This window comes from Lepidochelys kempii, chromosome 11 (genome assembly GCF_965140285.1).
Source record: "Lepidochelys kempii isolate rLepKem1 chromosome 11, rLepKem1.hap1, whole genome shotgun sequence".
NCBI classification, from domain to species: domain Eukaryota; kingdom Metazoa; phylum Chordata; order Testudines; family Cheloniidae; genus Lepidochelys; species Lepidochelys kempii.
In genome coordinates, this window is record NC_136390.1 from 40859335 (window position 1) to 40868340 (window position 9006).

Genomic DNA, 9006 nt, shown 5'->3' on the forward strand with positions numbered 1-9006 from the left:
GGGCCTGGTCAAAGAGCCCACATGTAACTGCGGCTGGCTTTGTCCCTACCTGTATGTATGCTGGTGAAGGTGCAGGCTGGAGACGGCTTTGTAACTTGTCACAGCAGTACAGTGTAAAAGGGAGCCCGGCTGGTGGGTCAGGGGGGCTCAGTGATACCCCAGTTCCAGGTGGCGCCCCAGGGGAACCCATCACAAAAGCAATGAAACATTTCAGCAGTTCTGCTATCCCAAACTGTATAGATCAAACAACAGACTTCATTTACTAGCAGTGAGTTTGTGTGATTTACCCACATCATATCACATGATACCAAAACCATCAAATGCGAAGTTAGAAGCAGTTAGAATTGCTAATATTATTAAAGAAAGCTGCAAAAAGCAAAGGAAATAGTAGCTACTTTATGTCCCAATGCTGCAGCTATCCCAGGAATTAGAAAGTCGCAGTAAATGCAGTGATTGAGGACTCAGATTTCCAACGAAACGGGCATATCTGCAGTATGACTTTATCCGATCTAAAGACTCAATATACATACACTGCAGAAGGTTGCCAGCCATTCTACCTCTAGATTTGCAACTACACTATTAGACCAATGACCAATTTTATTCCAGCTAGACTGTGGAGCCAGTTGCAATGTAATCCCCAGCAACACTGGCAAGAAGCAATATTAGACTGGAGAAATGGAATCAAGTAATTGTGATGTACAATAAAAGTGTTCTGAGGCTAGTGGGCAAACACAGGTTGTCAATGAGTATCCCATGAAACAAAAGATGTTAACCTTGGAGTTTACAGGAGTACCACTCACTGCTAGGGTGCAGGGCAGTGCATGCCATGGATATGATCACAATACATGACAGTATTCTCAGTGAGAGAGAGTAGGGATAACAGTCACAGTGACTGTGTCCAGCATTCTAACAGACTACAAGGACAAATTTCTTTTAGTGACCTATAGAGCAAGCGGCAGTTGCATATAGACTCCCCATGTGCAGCCAATGAGACTACTGAAACACGGAGTTCCATTTGCCTTCGTGGAACCACTGAAGAAGGGACTGACAAGCCTGAAAAAACAGGCATTGTTACACTTGTTTTAACTAACACAGACTTCAGCATCCTAGTAATAGTGAGAAAACCTGCAGGTAAACTGAAGATCTGTAATGATCCAAAAACCACTCAGAGCATTGAAAAGAAGTCACTAGCCACTATGAACGACTGAGGACACACTACATGATTTATCAAGGGAAAGTATTCATTCTTTGTGATATCAATAATGGATTTTGGCATATTGATCTAGATGAGTCATCCAGTCTCTGGATAACCTCTGCCTCAACTTTTAGCAGGTACCACTGGGTGCAAATGGGCATTGGCTGGGCCCTAGAGGTGTTTCAGTGCAAACTGAGCCAGGCACTAGAGGGACACCCCAGGCATCAACATTGTAGCTGATGACATTCTTATTGTAGAAGACGACGTCAAGGAAGAGACAATCTAGGACAATGACACCATGCTGTGACAACTCCTAACCAGGTGCCAGGAGTAGAATATTAGGCTGAAGCGAACTGAGGTTGACTTCTGAGAGACTCTAGCCAGATCCTGAGAGCCATTACGGAAATGTCCAGATTAAAGAATGTGAAAAGAGTCTAGCAAGTAATAGGGATGGCCAACAATCTTTCCGGATTCTGTGCCCCCTAACAGAAGTGGTGAACCCTTGAGCCAGTTAACACAGTGATCCAGCATGGGAATGGTCAGACCCAAGAACAGGCATTTGAAAACGACAAACCATAAGCAAAGCATCAGACCTAAAATACTACAGATCTGTGGAGCAGCTAGAGTTACAAAGTGATGCCTCAGAGAGGCCTAGGAGCAACACTGATGCAAAGCCAGCAGTATTACCTGTCAGCTCTGTGTTCTTGGGGAACTAGGGCGCAGTACCCAGAGTGTCTGACTCACGAAATCCCCCCCCCCCCTTGAGCCAAAACCAATCAGAAGAAACACTTAAAAAAAGCAATGAAAAGGCAGTGGGAGACACACCTAAACTCCTGGGACAAGGGTGACAGGATTAAGGAAACTCCCCTAGCTTCATTTGCATCAAAGATGGGACAGGGAGGCATCTCTATTAGCATACAGAATGGAGAACAGAGATTCCAAGGCAAGAACCACATGGAACTCTAGGACCAGAAAAACAGGGAAACACTGCATGATGGGGGATCTCTGCTCCAGATGTTAATGAACCCACGCCTGCACGCACCCAATTCTAGTAATAAATCCTTTACTGGTCTCCAAAATAGCGAAGATCCCTAATTGCATTGTGAGCTCCTTCCAAGGAACACCGCCCATAGCTAGGAATGATCAGTTCCGATTGTCTAGCCTGAACAAAACAACTTTGGTATACTCCCTTGAGCCACAAGTTTACCTATAAACAAATCTAGTGATCTCCCTTGAACCACTGTTCTTTCCCTACAAAAACCCCTATCCATGCTCAAGTGAGTGTTCTGATGCCTGGATCCAAAATCTGCATCACTTCTATTGGGACAGTCATCTTCTCCTAACTGATCGTGGTGAGGGCTCTGCCTGTCTCCAGCACTCTGGAACAGCAGCTACCACCATCACCTGGGACCCCCGATCGATTCAAGTTATATGGAGTGGTGAGAACGCATCTGTCTCTAGGTATAGCCTTCTGACCCTGACTGGTGTGATCAGTTATAGTTTTCCAAACCTGACTTTTATAATCAAATTTAAGTTAGATTTAATATTATAACTGTTTTGTTTGGCTCCCCTTGTATGGTTATTACGAGGCAATAAATATCTTTCATGGTTAAGCTGGTTGCTTCTCCCATCTGGGGGTATTTTTTTGGCTTCCCCATTCGCTCTGCAACAACGCTCCTTGTACCTAAGCTAAAGATCCCTGCAGCGCCCAAAAATCCTGTGGGGTTTGCTCATCAAGTGGGTTATAACCAGAACAACTGTAATGTGAAAGTGGGGATAGGGACATGGGACATATAAGGGTGGCAGCTTGGAAATGCTGCTCCACCCAGTCTGCCGAGTCCAGGGGTATATAAAGGTAGCAGACTGAAAGTGCTGCTTGACTGAGCCTGCTCAGGCTTGCTCTATTCCAGTGTGGTGCCCAAGGCATATGAGGGTAACAGCTTGGAGGTGCTGTTTGACCCAGCCTACTAAGACCAGGGACATGTAAGGGGTCAGCTTGGGAGAGCTGATTAACCCGATGCTCTCAGACGTGCTTTGTTAATGTGTGTGTTGTAAAACTAGCTTAAATATTTAGATGAGTTGATGTACCCCTTGGAAGACCTCTGTGTACTTGCAGGGGTACATGTATCCACGGGACTAGATGATCATGATGGTCCCTTCTGGTCTTAAAGTCTAGAATAATGATGCTATATTGTTTAATAAATTAATACTACATTATTTCTGTGCCAAATTAAAGACTAATATCTTAAAGTACAGGGGAAGTTTCTTATTTGGTATTACATAGAATTTTAAGGCCAGAAGGAAACATAATGATAGTGTCGTCTGACATCTTGCACAACACAAGCCAAAACACTTTATAAGGCTATTTATTCAGTCCTCAAATTATTCTCTAGGCTCTTCTCTGAATACTCTCCAATGTTACAACAGCCTTTTTGAAGTGTGGATGGGACATAATAATGCAGTAGTGTTCTCACCAATACTGTACACTGAGGTAATATCCTGTGTACTTATCCATTTCTGGGTGAAGGTGTCAGAAAAATATTTGTTTTAAGATTGTCACTTAAGATGACCGATTACCTTCATTGTTATTCCTGTTTTTCCTTGTTCTGTATTTAATCGTGGCAATACTATTTCCCTCCAGGTACTTTCTTAACCAATCGAGTTAGCAAAAAATTATTGGTTATCTTAACTGAAGAATTTCTGGGTCACATAATTAATTGTTACCTTGGGGACTCTTGCCACATTATCTTGTTTTCTATCTTTTTTTGGGGGGGGGGGGAAGGGAAGAGGGGAAAGGAAAGACACAGAACATATGGCAAGGGAGAGATTGGGGGGAGTTTCAGCGAGTCCATGAAATACACGGGGATTGGAGGGTGGCACACAGGGAGCTTGTGTGGGTGGAATGAAAGAAGGCAAGCTCGGCAGAGAGAGTGACTGGCCAAAAGAGCTAATGTGAGCCTTGCATGCACAGAAAGGGAAATCTCAAGTAGGAGCAGAAAGGTTATTTTACTTCAATTTGGTACCAGTGTGACCTCTGCCAAAATACCGTGTTCAGTTCTGTTGTCCACAATTCAAGGATGTTAATAAAATGGAGAAAATTCAGAGAAAAGCCACACAAATGATTAAATATGCCTTATAATGAGACTCAAGAAACTCAAGCTATTTAGCTTAGCTAAGAGAAAGTTAAAGGGGTGACTTGACAACAGTTCATAGGTACCTACATGGGGAACAAATATTTGATAATGGGCTCTTCAATTTAGCAAAAGATATAACCAGATACAATGGCTGGAAGCTAGAAAAATTCAGACTGGAAATAAGATGCACATTTTTAACAGAGAGGGTAACTAGCCACTGGAACAATTTGCCAAAGGTTGTGGTGGTTTTCCATTACTGGCAATTTTAAAATCAAGATTGAAATAGAACAGGGGTGGTCAAACTACGACCCACAGGCCAAATCTGGCCTGCCAGCTGTTTTAATCCGACCCCTAAGCTCCTGCTGGGGAGCTGGGTCTGGGGCTTGCCCCTCTCCGGCACTCCAGCTGGGGAACAGGGTCGGGGCTGCTCCACATGGCTCCTGGAAGTAGTGGCATGGCCCTCCTCCAGCTCCTGTGCATAGGGGCAGCCAGGGGGCTCTGCTCTGCTCTGCACACTGACCCCGCAGCTCCCATTGGCTGCAGTTCCCAGCCAATGGGAGCCACAGGGGCAGCGCCCCTAGGTGGGGCAGCATGCAGAGCTGTCTGGCTGCACCTCCACGTAGGTGTCGTAGGAGGGCTATATAGCTGCTCTTAGGAGCTGCCTGAGGTAAGCACTGTCTGAAGCCTGCACCCCTGAGCCTCTCCCAGCACCTCAACCCCATGCCCCAGCCCTGATTCCCCTCCTGCCCTCTGACCCCGTTGATCCCAGCCCCAACACCCTCCTGCGCTTCAAACCCCTCATCCCCACCCCAGAGCCCACATCCCAAACCCCTCATCCCCCGCCCTGATCCCCCTCCCGCCCTCCAAACCTCTGGGTCCCAACCCGGAGCACCCTCCAACACCCAGGGCGGATAAAAATCAATGATTTAAAAAAAATTTGAATTTTTTATTTAAATAGGTTTTTTCTTCAAAAAGCATTTTATAAAAAAAATCCTATCTAAAGATAAAGACACATTATAGCTTAAAGATATCTCATCATGGAATAGGGATTATAAATTCTAATTCTATAGTATAAGACAATATATTCATGTAATCTTTAAGAAAAGTTTTGTAAATGAGTTCCAATAGTTCATGGATTAGGGACCCAATCGTATGGGGTTCCCAGGGGCTTCTGTATAGATTATTTAGGTAAATTTTCTATCTACCCAATGGGACTCAGTGCTCAGTCTAGAAGAGACCATCAGAGATGCTTAGTTTTGCAGGTTTCAAACTGTGGATTTGGGTTTCCAGAGATAACATGCTTGTTAACAGCAAAAATGTTCTTAAATAAATAGATAGAGGTGAGAAATAACAGACCTCAACCCTACCGTCCCTCTGCAAATTTGTGTAGACAGAGTCAATCCCTTACCTCTCTCTAAAAGTGCAAAGTTTCAAAAAGTTCAATGAATAGAAGATAGTTGGGGGCAGAATAGATCTGGACAAGGAGAAGAAGTCTGGAGATAAATGTGAGAAGGGAGAGATAGGCAGCAGAAACAAAAGTGAAACTGTTTGAGCAGCATATTCCAGAAGTCTTGAGGTTTTTCTGAGTGTAGCCTTCATTGATTTGAGATCTACCATACCATTCTCTCACTAGAAGGGAAAACCTATAATGGCAGCAGGCCATAAGAGACCCAGTTTGGGAATATTTTAATGAAGTTCCTCTACCTGTGGGTAAGACAGGCATACGTGCAAAATGCAAACAGTGAAACAAAAATGCAAGGCCTGGTTGCCCAAATGAAACATCATGAGAAGTGTTCCTTCTCAGGAGGAAGCTGCGTTGAAGATGATGAAAGGAACATGTCTGAACATGCAGGATCTTCAGGTTGGTAAACTTTTTTATTTCATACTTGTTTCTTAAGGACTGCCTGTCTTCCTTCTGGACTATTCTTGAATTCTCATGTTTGAGCAAAACACATAGTACCATAGAGTAACAATCATCATTTTAGATGCAGTTGTGATAAAAAATAAATAGCTGAAATAGGCAGATCTTCCTTTTACAATTTCACCTTTAAAGTAGTACTGAGTGCCAGTGAATGCAATGAGTAATACTAAATGAGCAGTATAGTTATCACCAAATAACTGCATTGACTTATTTTGTCTAGGAGAATCCATTCTCAACATATAGGATTCTGAAGACTCCACTTTCAAGATCCCCATCATTTTCAATAGTTTCAGAGTTATCTGCTAATGATAGTGTTTCAGTTGCATCATGTATGTCACATAGCCACAGTACATCACCTGTAGTAAAAAGAAAAAAAACCAACTTTATCCAGAATCAACCGTAGATAAGTTTGTGATAAGAACCAGCAGATTACAAAAAGAGGTAATTGATGAAAAAATTGCCCAGTTTGTTTATGCAACAAACTCTCCTTTCAATGTGATGGAGAATCCACACTTCATTAACATGGTTCAGTCATTAAGATCAGGATATAGTTCACCCAACAGAGCAGATGTTGCAGGCAAATTGCTGGATAAAGTGTATTAAAGAGAAATTGAGCAGTGTGCAAAAGGTTTAGAGGGTGAAATTGTTAACCTGAGTCTTGATGGGTGGAGCAATGTCCACAATGATCCTGTTGTTCGTGCTTGTGTGACAACAGAAGGGAGTGTCTTCCTTACAGAAACAATTGATACATCAAGAAATGCACACACAGCAGATTACCTACAAGAAGTAGGAGTAAAAGCTGTGAAAAAAATTGCAAAAAGCTATGAAAAAAAAAAAGTACACAGCTTGGTCACAGACAATGCTGCAAATGTATCCAAGATGAGGAGAAATTCAGAAGAGAGTCCCATGCTAATAACATACAGTTACAGTGTTCATTTGATGCATCTCCTAGCCAAACACTTTAGTGTTCCAGAAATAAAGGCTAATGTTGTTGAAATTGCAAAATACTTCCATAACCACCACTTTGCAGCAGCTTCTCGGAAAAATGTGGGAGGAACCAAGCTAACTCTCCCACAAGACATGCGATGGAACTCAGTATTGGACTGTTTTGAGCACTATATCAAGAACTGGCCTAATCTGATGAGAGTTTGTGAACAAAATTGTGAAAAAATAGATGGCACTGTCACAGCCAAAGTTCTCAACATTGGGCTTCAGAGAAACGTTGAATGCATGCTGAGAATCCTGAAGCCTATTTCTGTGGCCTTGAATGAAATGCAGGAAAATAGCTGTTTTATTGCTGACACTGTTGAAATTTGGAAGGAACTGAGTGAAATCTTAAAAAGAGAAATATGCAATGACAGAGTTAAATTATGAGCATTAAACAAACAAATGGGACAAGCACTATCTCCAGCTAATTTTCTTGCAAAATATTCTCAGTATTCAGTACCAGGATCAAACCTTAACTGCTGCAGAGGAGTTGGCTATGACATGGACATAGCTAAGGGTGAACCATTCAAGAAATATACGTTTGCTGATGATGTTTTAAAGAAAGTCACACCAGTGAACTGGTGGAATCACTTAAGCACTAGGATTCAGAGACTGTTGAAGTGATAATCTCACTTTAACAGCAGTAGCTTCTTCTGCCAGCATAGAAAGAATATTTTCTTCCTTTGGACTAATTCATTGCAAATTGAGAAATCATTTGGGACCTGAAAAAGCAGGAAAGATTGTTCATAATATAGAAAAGAAAAACAGGAAAATGAACATGAAGATGACCGAGTTAGCTGCAGAAGACAATATTTTAAGTTTCTTGTGTTGACCTGGCTGATATAGTCTATTTAATTTTTGTTTTTTTCACATATTTCATTTAACTATTTTAGTTAAACAATTTTAACAAAAACAAACCTGATTTTAAAAAACTTGAATGTTTAACTAAATTCAAAAATTCATATGCTTGTTTTGTTATATTATATGTTTGCTGTTGAAGAAAAAAATCCAGAATATTGTTGTTTTAGTTAAATAAAACAATTTAAATGTGTATCTGGCGTTGTTCTCCTCCTAATACAGCATGGCAAGAAAGTCCTCCAAATATTAATGATTAACCTGTTGAATTGGAGATACGTATGAAGGTGAACTATCTTCTTCAATTACTTTTGGTAAATGAAATAACCGAACATTCATTCATTTTCTGATACAGCTGTAAAACTAATCTGAAAAGTTTTCAAAGTAAATCACTTAAAAATGTATAGTGTGTACCTTCTAAAAATGAAACCCATATCTATCTCTGAGTTGTGAAGAATATGTATTAAGGTTATGACAACCAACAAGAATACACTTTTATGTAGAAATCCATTATTAAATCAAGTCTTCTTGACTAGTGATTTAAATCAAATCCATCCTGCCTACACCCCAAACTCCTCATCCTCAGCCCCACCCCAGAGCCTGCACCCCCTCCTGCACACCAACCCCAATTTGGTGAGCATTTATGGACCATCATACAATTTCTATTCCCAGATGTGGCCCTCGGGCCAAAAAGTTTGCCCACCCCTGAAATAGGGGATATCTTTTAGAAAAGCAGCCAAACAGGAATTATCTCAGGGAAGTGCTATGGCCTGTGTTATATGGAAGTCAGACTAGATGATCATAGTGATCCCTTCTAGCCTTTGAATCTATAGGGGGAAAAAAAGCTACTAAACATGTAATTCCCTATTATATTAGGGACACAAAGACACCCTGCTAACCAGAGTGAGTGTAAA

The 9006-nt window shown here is 41.7% G+C and overlaps 1 long non-coding RNA gene across 1 annotated transcript in view; it reads right to left on the reverse strand.

Annotated features, from left to right (window-relative positions):
* Window positions 1-9006, reverse strand: part of LOC140895647 (uncharacterized) — a 42934-nt gene that overhangs the window by 32399 nt on the left and 1529 nt on the right. The gene's annotated exons all lie outside the window — the stretch shown is intronic.